Source organism: Phocoena sinus, chromosome 7 (assembly GCF_008692025.1).
Source record: "Phocoena sinus isolate mPhoSin1 chromosome 7, mPhoSin1.pri, whole genome shotgun sequence".
Classification (NCBI taxonomy): Eukaryota; Metazoa; Chordata; class Mammalia; order Artiodactyla; family Phocoenidae; genus Phocoena; species Phocoena sinus.
The window spans coordinates 59,710,796-59,723,819 of NC_045769.1; the positions used below are offsets into that span (position 1 = coordinate 59,710,796).

General features: G+C 44.6%; 1 pseudogene; it reads left to right on the forward strand.

The window, feature by feature from the left end:
- The first annotated feature begins 371 nt into the window (after positions 1–371).
- LOC116756359 lies at positions 372–873 on the forward strand (annotated as a pseudogene).
- Positions 874–13,024: the final 12,151 nt, after the last annotated feature.

Consider the following 13,024-nt stretch of genomic DNA (forward strand, 5'->3'; position numbering starts at 1 on the left):
GCTGAGTTGCCGAAAGATGTAGAGGAAGGAAGTGAAGACTCAGGGACTCCGCTCCTGACTCCATCACAACGCCAGATTACCTCCAAGTGCAAGTGGGGCTGGAAGAGTGTCCCTAGGAGAAGGTATTAGAAAGGCTCAGAGCAGTGTCTGTGATGAGGGCCCCGGCCAAACTGCAGGGGAACTGGTGAGTCAGCGATGGATCAAGGAGACAGCAAGTGACTGTATAATGAAGGGTGGCTTGCAATTTCACGAATGTATTTGTTATCAAGAAGCGATTGCCAGTTAATAACGTTTATAATTTTAATGTCTTTTAAAAATTATCTTAGCTGGTTTTGGGTGGTGTGTAGGGTTTGAGAGCTGCTTCTGCTGCCAAAAACATGGAGACTTTGTCCTGAGTCCCATGCTTAGTACTCCGATGTCCCAGCTTGAGCTAAAGAAGCCGCCCTGGGTTCCTGGCCACGGCGGCCTGCGCGCTGGTATTTTACGTCTCATCACCAGAGGATTAATTGATGACATCACTGTGGAACCTCCCAGTGTTGGCTCCGTGACTGATGAACGTGGGCCTCGGAGGTTCTTGGCCTACAGAGCAAATGGACGATATACTATGAAGGACCGCAGACAGCTTCCTGTTTACAATGGGAGGTTTAGGTTTCACAATCCTGGGCCGATCCAATGCAGCAAATGTTCCAAAACTCAATAGATTTCTTGTTCTATTCGTTGGATTTGTGTCCTATTGAGTTTTTCATGGCTAGAGTATTCATGAGAATGAAACTGCCGGGCTATCTGAATGTTAGCCTGCCTTTTGAGAAGAAATCAGTGGATAACGGATTTGCTCCTGTTAATGAAGTTTTAAAGGCTGTATCAATCCTCTAACATGAAATGTGGGAAAGAATGAAAAGCAGCAGAAAAAGAAGCATCTGTGAAAAGATAGGAAACATTAAAGCTTGGACTAGAATGCTTTCTGCGTATGGAAGAGATAAGCTTATCACAGTATTTTTGTCCTGCTGACCTATGGTGACATACTGACGATGTTAACTGGCATGTTCTTAGTTTTTTGTTTCTTAAAGAAAATATGCTCCATTTCTACAACTGTGCTACTAAATACAATGATCTTTCTTACAATGCCCTTAACGTTTTTTGGAGATGCCATTTCTGATTTTCAGAAATTAAGGTAAAATCAGGAAGCAGGATCCCATATGCTGAGAACCCTGGATGGCTGATCAACTTTACCTATGGTGCTTTGCCTTTAAACAGTGGGTGGTAGTACATGACTTCAGACGTGTATCTAAGACTGTTTCCTCAACAGTAAGAAAGGAGCAGAAATAAATAATTTTTTTCGAATTAAAAAAAAAATTACCTCTGAACATATCAGTGAAAACTGAAGCACCTCTCCATCGCTTTGCTGTCTCCTTCCTTAATGCAGAATTGGCCACAACAAACACTGCGGGCCTTTCTGTTAAATATTTGACATTATGGATTTTCCTACATTTCCTTTGTCTACAGACACTCTTCCAGAGCCATATGGCCTTCAGAACCACCTAGAAAGTGAAGAGGAAGCAGGGGCCCTCCATCCCTCCTGGAGACTGGGTAGCCCTGCCTGGGGGCCTTCGCACTAGATGTGCCCATTGCCTAGAACCCTCCCTTGTGGTGTCTCCCTAGCTAACTTCTCTCCTCCTTCGAGTCTTCCACCATCACAGTAAGACCTATTGTGACCATCCTGTAATACTGCAGCTGGCCCCCTGCCCCCAAACTGCAGGGGCTCCTATCTCCCTTTCCCTGCTCTATTTTGTTCTTTTTTTCCATAGCGACTGTCACTAGCAATTGTCCATAGCAACTGTCATAGCCACTAAGCAAGTAATACTACTTATGCATTATCTTTAGTGTTTGCTGCACATTTCCCCCCTGACTACTATATGGCAAGCTCCTTGAAGGCAGGCATCTTTATTTTGTCCTCTGACTTATTCCAGGTGCCTAGAGCACTTGTGGGCATCTAGCAGGCCCTCCATTCATATTTTTGGAATAAAAACAAGGGAGTTCTCCCAGGTGGCTGTGACTCCTTCATAAAACAGGAAGGGCTTTTGCCAAACCTTGGAAGATGGGCAGGCTTTCCATAGGAGAAACAGGGGAGACAACCAGGTAGGGGAGCAATATGAGCAAAAATGCTGGAAGATAGGAGGAAGGAAATCATTTGGGAAGCAGTGAGTAGACCGATTTGGTGGTACCCAGGGTGTGTGACATCAAATACCAGGATAAGAGGTGTGGATTTTCTTTCATAGACAATGGGAGGGAAGCGAAGGACTATGGAATGGGTTCTGAGCAGGACGGTACTTGATGCCAGTAATATTTTAGGAAGATGAATCTGGAGGTGGACTGCCTTTGGGTGGGAGTGGCCTCTTCCGGGAGATTTTCCTAGATCCCCACCCCCTGTGTCCCCCACCTCATGAGCCCTCTCCATCAGTCTGAGGATTTTCTGTGCCCCCATTTTCTTTGTGTTCTTACTGCTCCATACTAAGCAGGATCAGAATCTGAAGGTGTGTTGTACAATCTTAGATTTGGAGGGAGGCAGCTTTAGCTCTGCCTACTCTCCTTTCTCCAGGTGAAACTGGGGGAGCCATTACCCATGGCCTCTGGTTAGAAATGGCATGCGGCACTTGGAATCCTTCCTCCTGCTTCTCCATCTTCAAATTCATGCCATGGTCCCCAAGAGGGATGAGTGAAGGCTTTGAGATTTCCCTAAGCAACACTGAAATTCCAAAGGAGGAAAGGCACAGAAGACCTTTGCCCGGTACATCAAGAACGTGGACAAATTTAGAGCTGGAGCCTTGTGTTACAATTGCAAGTCAAACTCCAAGAGGGGTAACCAGCTTATTAGCGCAGGCACCTGGAAACTGACTTTTCTGCCATCTCTCCAAGCACACACACACACATGCATGCACGCACACACATGTGTGCACACTCTCACATACACACATCTACTGGGCCATAGAAAGATCAAGGCCAACTGCAAAGCACCCATTCCCCAAGACTCCTAATTTATACTGGGAACTAGCTGTAAAGTTCCTCCTGGCCCCCAGCCTTCCCTTGCAATGATAAAGAGCATGTCACATCACACTAAATGTGACACTTAATCAAAACCCATCTTCTTTAACAAATCCTTAACCTCCAGCACAGGAGAGTCACCAAGGCCAAGGGACGAGACAGGGAGCCGACTCAGGTGGCACACGCTTTGATCAAGATGATACAGATTTCCTTTTATTTCACTTTCATCAGAGTTGTAAAATTCCAGATCTGTCCCCTTTTTGATTTGACAACAGCACATCTCAGTAGAGGTTGACACCAGAAAAAGACCAGGACTTGTTCTCTCTTCAACTGGGAGTAGGCGATAATTTCTCTGAATCCTCTTCAGTAATGATCGCCAGAGCTTCTGATCTTCCCATAAGCAAGTTTTGCAGGGAATGTGGTTAAACTGAAGCGCAAACCTGGCTGGCATCTGGTTCCTTTCTTAAGTGGTATCTAAATACCCTTCATCTGTCGGCCCTGGAAAAGACCTCCTCTTCTCTGCTTCCTTCCCTCGGTCTTTTTTTCTGAGACTTAAATCCTCGAGTGAATTCTTTTGCCAGATTTCTGGGGCAGGAAATTTACTTCCCTGCCACTCAGTACGTTAGAAACTTCTGGGGTTCCAGCAACCGTTCATTTCTATAGCATGGCCCATGGCTTTTCTCATGACCTATGTGGGATTTTGTTTTTAAATTATTTAATCACTAGCTAGTTCCCAATAGAACGTATTTCCATCTGTTCAATAGACAGTTATTGAATCCTAATTATGGATGATGTAGGTGTTATGAAACAGAAAGATTTACTTCTGCTTCCAAGAAACTTTCCATCTTGAATTATGATGACATAATAGTAATAGTAATGGTAGCATGTGACAGGTGGCTACAAGAATTCCAAAGCACAGATCGTTCATGCATCCAGTAAGTATTAAGCATCTACCATGTGGCAGACCCTGTTCTAGACACTGGGATACTGCTCTGTACAAAATGGACAACATTCCTGCCTGCAAGGTGCTTATATTCTAGTTGGGGCTGGGCTGAAAATGGGGCAACATTTTCAACTTTTGTATATTTGGCTTTGAATGGCTTACAACTTTATCCATTGACCTTCCCCAATCACCTTTGGTAGACTGAACTTGGACTTTCATGTACCCACCAACAAGTGAAACGTCTGAGCTATTGCATGATGTCACACCAGCCCCGTTTGTGTAGTGTCAGTACCCTTATTATTCACTAAAAATGAGCAGAAATTTGAAAAACGAAAGTGCGTAAGTTCTCATGAACTTATTATAATTGAGACAAAGATGGAAACCACTAGAAAAGAAAAAAGGAAAATGAGAGAATCTATTTAAAATGTTGTAGGAATATCACATATTGAGTCTCACAAAGTAGAATTAGTAGAATTAGGATTTTTCAAACGTATTTTTTGTTTCTGTGAGAGTAGTCTTCCTTATAACATGTGTTAGCAACAGCTTGGGCAGGTTCTCGGCAACGGCACTCTCTAGGCACCACCTCTACACGGGCAGGCCTTTTTCCACTCAGGAGGGCTGGGTCTGGGGCGGGGACTGAGAAAGGACCAGGCATGGCCCGGCACCAGGAAAATGCACTTACCTTTTACTCAGGACTTAAAGGAAAATAGAATAGCCAGAATATTTCAGAGCAGGAGGAAAAAGATGGACTGCATTTCAGCCAGAAAGAGGAGATCAGAAACTAGCAAAGAATCATCTCCTTCCCAAGACCAGGTTAAGGCTAAAGATTGTAGACTAACCTGGAATGGGAAGGTAGAAGCTGGGAAGGTGGCAAGGGCCAGAGCTAGGAAGAGAATAAGTGTCACGCCTGCTTTGACTCTTCTAAGTAGAGGCCTCACCCCCTTTGCCCCTGGAGGAGAGGAGACGGGCAGAAGATTATTCCTGAATACAAGTCTGTGAGGGAGTCAGCGCTGGATGACAGTCAGCACACTGATGGGACAGTGTGGAATCTTGGGAGTGAGGGCAGCAAGAGCCATCTGAAGCTGGAACAACCAGAACTTTACTTTGTGGTTCCAGTGGCTTATGATCTGTGTCCTACTTCCCAAACTGCTCATGTAGTAATGCAGCACACATGGAGGGAAACCACAGCCCTAAAAGCCAGCAGGAGCTGGAGCGAAGGAGGCTGCATTTGTCCTGGGAGACAAGCTCCCTCCACTTCTGACCAGGCAGACGAGCTGGGAGGTATGCCACAACCCCTGGTCAAAGCTTATAAGGGTCATCTTCCACTGGCCCCTCTCTGTCATCTCCCCATTATACCTGAGACCTGACTCCTGGTTTCACCATCAGATTAAGAAACTTAGTGCAGAATTCAGCCACCATCAAGGTTGGTAAACAGGTGTTTGGTTCTGTGAGTTGTTGCGATAAAATAGTCTCTATTTTAAACTTTTTATTATAAGAAAATTTTCAACATACATAAAAGTACAAAGAATCTCAAGTTATACACCTTAAACTTACACAATGTAATACTTCAATTACACCTCAATTCTAAAAATTAATTTTAAAAATACAATTTAAAAAAACTCCTCTTCCACCATATGATAGACTACTATGCACCCATTAAAAACTTAAAAATCATTTTACTAAAAAAAAGACTCCCATATACCCATCATCTAAGTTTAAACATTAGCACCTTGCTATATGCTATAGACTGAATGTTTGTGTCCCATCCCAAGTCATGTGTTGAAACCTAATCCCCACTCTGATGATATTAGGAGCTGGGGCCTTTGGGAGGTGATTAGGTCATAAGGGTGGAGCCCTCATGAATGGGATTAGTGCCCTTATAAAAGAGAACCCAGAGAACTCCCTCACGTCTTCCACAATGTGAGGTTAAGTGAGAGGACAGTCATTTATAAACCAGGAAGAGGGCTCTCATCAGATACCAAATATGCCAGCACCTTGATCTTAGACTTTCAGCCTCCAGAACTATGAGATAAAAACATTTATATGAGATATAAATGTTTATAATCCACCCAGTCTATGGTATTTGCTACAGCAGTCAAAATGGACTAAAATGCCAATTTGCTTCATCAGTTTTTTCTTTCCTTAAGTATTTTAAAATAAATCCCAGACATTGTATTTCACCCCCTGAATATGCAGTATATGCTTTTGAAGAGATGAGGACATTTTCTTATGGAATAACCATAGCACCATTATCATACATATCAAAACTAACAATAAATTCTTAAATATTTTCTAATACCCAGTCCAAATTCAAGATCAGGCACATTCAAGGTGGTATGGCTGTAGACATACCCAATCCAAATGCAAATCTTCCTGATTATCCCCAAATGTCTTCTTATAATTGGTTTGTTTGAATCGGGATCCAAGCCAGGTGCACAGTTGCATTTGGTTGCTACGTCTCTTCTGTTGCTTTAATCTAGAGGATCATTCTGCGGCACTAACCAGTGGGTTGTTCTTATCACCCCTCCCTCTGTCCTAGGCTTCTGTGACTCTTTCCAAGTGTACTCTGAGGCACCTCTGGAGCAGTTCAGTTGACCAGACCAGAGTGACCACGATTTGAATGTATCAGCCCTGTCGTGGAACCAGAATCGCAGATTTTCAAATTTCCAGGTATGAGACCATGAGATTTGGGGAAATGTATGATGCAGTTTCTGTTCCTGGCTCCAGACAAGATACAGCTTCCACCTAGAGGAGGAAGCTGGAGGAGAGAGAGAGAAGAGGGACCCCAGGATAGAAGCAGAACTGAGGGGGGAGTGCTCCACACACTGAGGGTCCAGGCAGAGGGGCTCCCTCTGCGGCTTGTGCTGAGTGGCTAGGCAGCCACCCTCCTCGGGGTCCTCTGGTGAGCACTGCCCCTGACTCTCCTCTTGTGTGTTCAGTGGAAGGGATGCCCACCACTGCCGGGAGAACTTTGCAGTCAAAGGCCCACAACACAGGGAAGCTCCTTCATGGGGTTCGGGGCCCTGGCTACCTAGAGGGTTAGTGGCGCTTGGAAGGAAGCCCCTCACCCACCCCAAAACTGGCCAGTACTGAGTTGAGGTCATCCATGCAGCTGGGCCGGGTCACACAGGCCCTCTCCTACATCTTCGTACAGCTGCCTTGTCACTGGCATACTCTCGTGCTCCCTCTGAGAGTTCAGCCTTATGCTAGGCTGATTTCCCCTAGATGTGAAACTTTGATCCAAAGAATAGCATTTCTTACATGAGAGCAGGAAGTGCCTGGAGCCTGAGCTTTGTCCTCTAGTGCGGTATTGCAGCGTTAAGTGTGCCTCTGGACCTCTTGGACCAGAGCTAGACATGCTGGTGAACAGAGTGGAGAGGTGTGAGCCAACACCCAGATGACAGCTGTGCCCCGGGCCTAGGCCATTCCAGAGCACTGGGCTGCCTCTCTGCTCGTGTCTGCGTGGAAATGTTCCTGCTGAGCGCATCTGGGGGACATTCATATCTTCTTTGATGACCCACTTAGCGCTCTTTGGGCTCTTGTCTTCCCTTTATTGGCTTTGGTGACCACGGCGCTGGGAGCACTCTGCTCTCAGACAGGCTCCCCGGGGGACCCCAGACATTCTGACTGTAACCAGGACGGTGGGAACTTTGGGGGGATGCTGCTCTGCCGGCCCCCACATGTAGCACAGAGATCCTGGCAGCTGGAATCTGGTCTGCATCTGATCCATTTTATCTGCGAAGTATTCAGAAAATTTCTCCCCCAAAGAACATGCTGACTCTCTGAAGGAGGGAGTGCAGGGTGGGTCGCTTGTTTGAAGACATTCTCGGTTTTGATGAGGCTTGTGCAGAGACCCAAGATAAGCCTCAGAATGTGAGCCAAGCGGGTGGGGAAAAGGCTCTCTAGTGACACTCAGCATCTTCCCCTGCCTTCCATTTTACATGTTTACCAATTGTGAAAGCAAATCCAGCTGTTGGGAGGAATTGCTTCCAGATGACATTATGGGAAAGGAAAACACACTTTATAAAAAAGCTGCAGAATAAAAAGCAGAACATGTACGCTCTGTGGGCCAGGATTTCATATGGACTATTTCCTGATATTGTGCAATAAGCCAGCTCCTGGGTAATAATCAGAACAGTGCAAATGTTCCCTGTATGAGAGTAAGGAGACCAGAATTGGGATCAAACGTGGCAGAACTTGGGGAAAATCACTTGACCTCGCTGGGCCACCATATTTGTCTCCTTTTGGAGAACTGCTTCCCACCTTCACTGGGGATCTTGTGAAAGCCTCGGAAAATATTTTCTGTATGCTGAATAATGTAAGAGAAACTATGGGAAAGCAAGGACATTTTGCTTTTGAATACGGGATGGGTTTCTCAGCCCCCCAGCACAGAAATTTGCTGTGTTGGCTTTCTGAAAGATTTTAGAAGCTCTCTAATGAGCTGGAATTAAAGTGTCCCTTTACTAATTTGGTTTTACAGGTCACTGGATAAAACCTACTTAGAGTGGTTTGGAAGAGGATTAGGACATTTGCATCTCTTCCAAGTTGACTTTCCAGGCAGGGTCAGTCAGCAGCTGGAGACTCCCTTGGCTAGGGGCCAGAGCTCTTTTGTAAGCTGCAAGTTTGCAAGGGCTTGTTGAGCACACTATAACTCTATTATCCAAGGAACAGAAAGTTTGCAAGGAAATAAAAATGTAAATATATAAAAGCAAGACGTACGTTCCCAAGTTTGCCAGCCTAGAGAGAACGCCGGAAAGCCCAGCGCTGCAGTTACCCAGGGCAAAGGAATCAGCCAAGGCCCTTGAGTTACTCTTGTTCAACCCCTATTGGGGCAGAGTGGACCTCAGTAGTTAGACAATTGCCTTGAGCTCAGGAAGTCTCCTTAGACCAGCACTGTAGCCAATAGCCATGTGCGGCTGTTAGAATTAAATAAAATTTAAAATTGTTTTTCAGTCGCACCAGCCGCATTTCAAGGGCTCTGTAGCCACATGCAGCTTAGTAATTATGAACACTCACTCATTTACTCAACAAATATTTTCTTCACAGCAGTGAAGGAAGCATCCAAAATCTCTGCCCTCGTGGAGTTTCTGTTCTAAAGGGCAGGATAAACAGTGGACAATAAACATATCAGTTGTGGTCTCAGCAGGAAACAGATGATGCATTCAATTGAGTAACTGAGAAGAGTTTAATAAAGGGAGGATTTACCAAGATGTGGGCTGACTTCAAGGAAACCAGCAAGGAATGGTGCCGAACCCCAGAATTACCCACTGTGAGGAAGCACACCCACACCTAGGCTGGACGGGCCGAGTGGAGAGGCGATCACCAGAACCCAGTGAGAGCTGTGGGGAGGGGCTGTGACCTGGCCCAGAGAGGCCACAGGCGGGGAGTCCCCTGGGGCACAGAGCAGGGCGGGAAAAGGGTGGAGAGGGAATCTGAAGGGGCAAACGGAGTATCTAGTAAAGGCAACAGGTGCAAGAGGAAGAGGAGCAGGTAAGTGGGATGAATTATGGGTCAGGCCAGCCACGTAAAACAGATCGCCTGAAGCACAGGGTGTCCTTCATTTTCTCTCCCACCAGCCCTCCTTTCCTGTTTGCTTATGACTAATTGTGTCTCCTCCTCCACGTCCATCTATCATCTCTGTGGTTCTTCTGCCACTTGTCCCATCCTCTCTGTGGCACCGTCACAAGTCCTTGGAGCCAAACCAGGGCAGCTCTGCTGAACCTTCGGTGAATCTTCATGCTCTGTTTACCTTAGGAGCACAGGCAGGGCAATTTTTAAGTTTTCATTTTAAATAGGGTCTATTTTTTGAGAATAGTTTTAATTTTCCAGAAAAATTGAGAAAATAGCACAGAGAGTTCCCATATTATCCTCACCCCTGCCCCAACAACTACCCTTATTATTACTCTCTTCTGTTAGCATGGCACATTTGTTACAATTAATGAACCAATAATGATATATTATTAATTAAAGTCCATACTGTATTCTGATTTTCTTAGTTTTTGCCATCAACCCAAGCTGTCTCCATGCCCACTCTGTACTCCATAATCTGGCTACCTGTTTCCACACATCTTCCTCCAAGCTTTCAAAAGCTAATAGAGAAAATCCTGAAACTGGGTGAGTTGTTCCAGTCTGAGAAGAGAACATCTAGAAGCACTAACAGTCACAAAGCAACCTACAGGTGCAAGGGATTATCGACAGCCTCGACCCAGTCCTCAACCTCTGGGCACTCCCCTCCCTGAAGCCATCACATAGGGGTCCCTTCAGCCCTTCATCCAACTTCCCCTACTGTTAATACCTTACATATCATGATACACTTATCAAAACTGAGAAACTAGCATTGACAGGGGACTATTAACTAGACTTTGTTCAGATTTCACCAGTTTTCCTGCTAATATCTGACTTTTTCTGTTCTAAAATCAAATCCAGGATACCACGTAGGATTTACTTGTCCTGTCTCAATTTTCTCCAATCTGTGACAGCTTCTCAGACTTCCCTTGTCTTTCACGACCTTGACACTTTTGAAGAGCATTGGTCAGGAGTTTTGTAGAATGTCTTTCAATTTGGGCTTGGGTTTGATGTTTTCTCATGACTAGACTGGGGTTATGAATATTTGGGGAGAAGACCCCAAAGGGGAAGTGCCTTTCTCATGACATCATATCAGGGGGCTCATGATATGAGCATGATATATTACAGATGATATGAACCTTGGTCACTTAGTTAAGGCGGTATCTGCCAGATTTTGCCACTATAAAGTTACTAATTTTCTTTTCCATAACCTTGTTACCAGTATGTCACTAAATCCAGCCCACACTCAAGGGGAAAGAAATTAAGCTCCTTCTCTGGAGGAAGGAGTAGCAAACCTTTGTGGGTATATGTTAAACACACCACAGTAATTAATTAATATCTTTGGGTGCATGCGTTGAGGCTATACAAAGATCCTGTTTCTCCTTAAAGTTTCACCCACTACTTTTCACATTCCTCAGTGGATCCTGCCTACAGCAATTACTACTATGGGGCTTTAAAGGTAATTTCTGATTTCCCTCATTCCTTCCACATTTATAATTTGGAATCCTTCTGTAAGGACAGTTCGTCTCTTCTACTCATTTATTAATGAATTCAATCATTTATTTATACCACTATGGACTCATGGATCTTTATTTTTTCTTTGAGTTATAATCTAATAATATTATTATTAATTTTGTTGCTCAAATTGTTCCACTTTTGGACATTAGGAGCTCTTTCAGATTTGCTCTCGTGTCCTTTTGGCATGCCCTCATCCTTTTTTGTGTTTTGCTTTGTTTTAAGCGGTACTTTACTTTCTGTGTCCCACAGTCTCTTTGTATTTTCAGCCCCAGCTACTCCAGCTATGGAATCTGCCATTTTTCCAGAGGATGTTCCAGGGCATTTTAAATTTCCCTGCTGATATGCTAGTGGCTTTATTTAGGGCCTGCTGCTTTGCCAGGATCAGAATCCTTTCCTTACAGGCAACTCTCACAATGGTAAAGAGTCTGACAGAGTCATTGTCCCTACCCTGGCACGTAGTAGTTGGGCACACAACTATGTAATCCTCAGTGTTCTCTTCCATAAAATGGGGAATAATCGCACTTCCTTGTGGGGTTTGTGTGAGAATTAAACGAGAGAATGCATGTGAAGCTGTTCACTTGCCTGTCATAAGTATTCAATAAATATTTTTTTATGATAATGAAGATGCTGCTGCTTCTGGTAGGGGCAATCGGTTTTAAGGGCATGGACTCATGGCAGATGCCCAGCTATGTAACCTTAGTAAAACTCTCTGCACCTCAGTTTCTCATCTGTAAAATGGGGATAACAATAACCATCTCATAGAGTCTTTGTTGGATTAAATAATATACACAAAGCACTCAGAACTGGGCCTAGCCTATAGTAAGTACTTGTTAACTGTTAGCTTTTTTTTTTTTTTTTTTTCTTTTTTTGCTGTATGCGGCCCTCTCACTGTTGTGGCCTCTCCCACTGTGGAGCACAGGCTCCGGACGCGCAGGCTCAGCGGCCATGGCTCACGGGCCCAGCCGCTCCGCGGCATGTGGGATCTTCCCGGACCGGGGCACGAACCCGTGTCCCCCGCATCGGCAGGCGGACTCTCAACCACTGCGCCACCAGGGAAGCCCTAACTGTTAGCTATTATTGTTTTTGTAATTATTATTGAGTAAATCTCTGGTTCCTTTGGTGTTATCTTACCCATAATTGGTAGGCCAAGAATTATGGTAGAAAAATTAAACTATGTACAAACTATGAAATGTACAGGTAATAGGTGGTTAACATCATGCAGCTATAATCCTTAGAAGGAGTACAGCTAAATTTGAATTCATAACTATTTCAATCACAGTCATGTGCTGCTGCCATTTTCTCCTCTGAGGTGTTCACAAATGGCTGAGACGGAATTACTCAATTCACACTCATCTCGCGATGATGCATTTGGCCCAAATGGCGCGCGGCTTTGGGGAAACTTTGTGAATCCATCAGAGTTGAACATTAAAAAATGATAACTACGATCAGCCAATGCTGAGGGACCCATTTTGTGGAAAAAAGAAATGGAACCAACACAGTTAGTGACACAATAATTAGGACACACGGGAGACTGCTGACAATTTGGAGATATTTTCTTGGAGAAAATACCGAATTATTGAATGACTTGTTTTTGGGAGGGGGAAGATCTTTATTGATAAATAGGTTACAGTGAAATAGAGTGATAGTTTTTAGGAGACATTAGTAGATAATTAATTTGGCAATTTATTACTGCAGAGTGACAGTCGTGGCCCTCTCCTCTGAGCACGTGAAGTCAAATACCCAAAGGTACCTTCTGCTCTGTCTATGGGATACAGTGTCATGAAAACTCCTGCCCTCCTGCTGAAAACCCCAGTGAGTTTTCTCATCAAGAACTGTTAGGCTTTTCTCACTATTAGTGTTACACTGTAGCTGAAGCTCCGCTCAGGGAAGAGTGTGGAGGTGTGATGCTGTGAGGGAAGGCCCACTGGCTCAGGCTGGACACACAGGATTCCCTCCCCT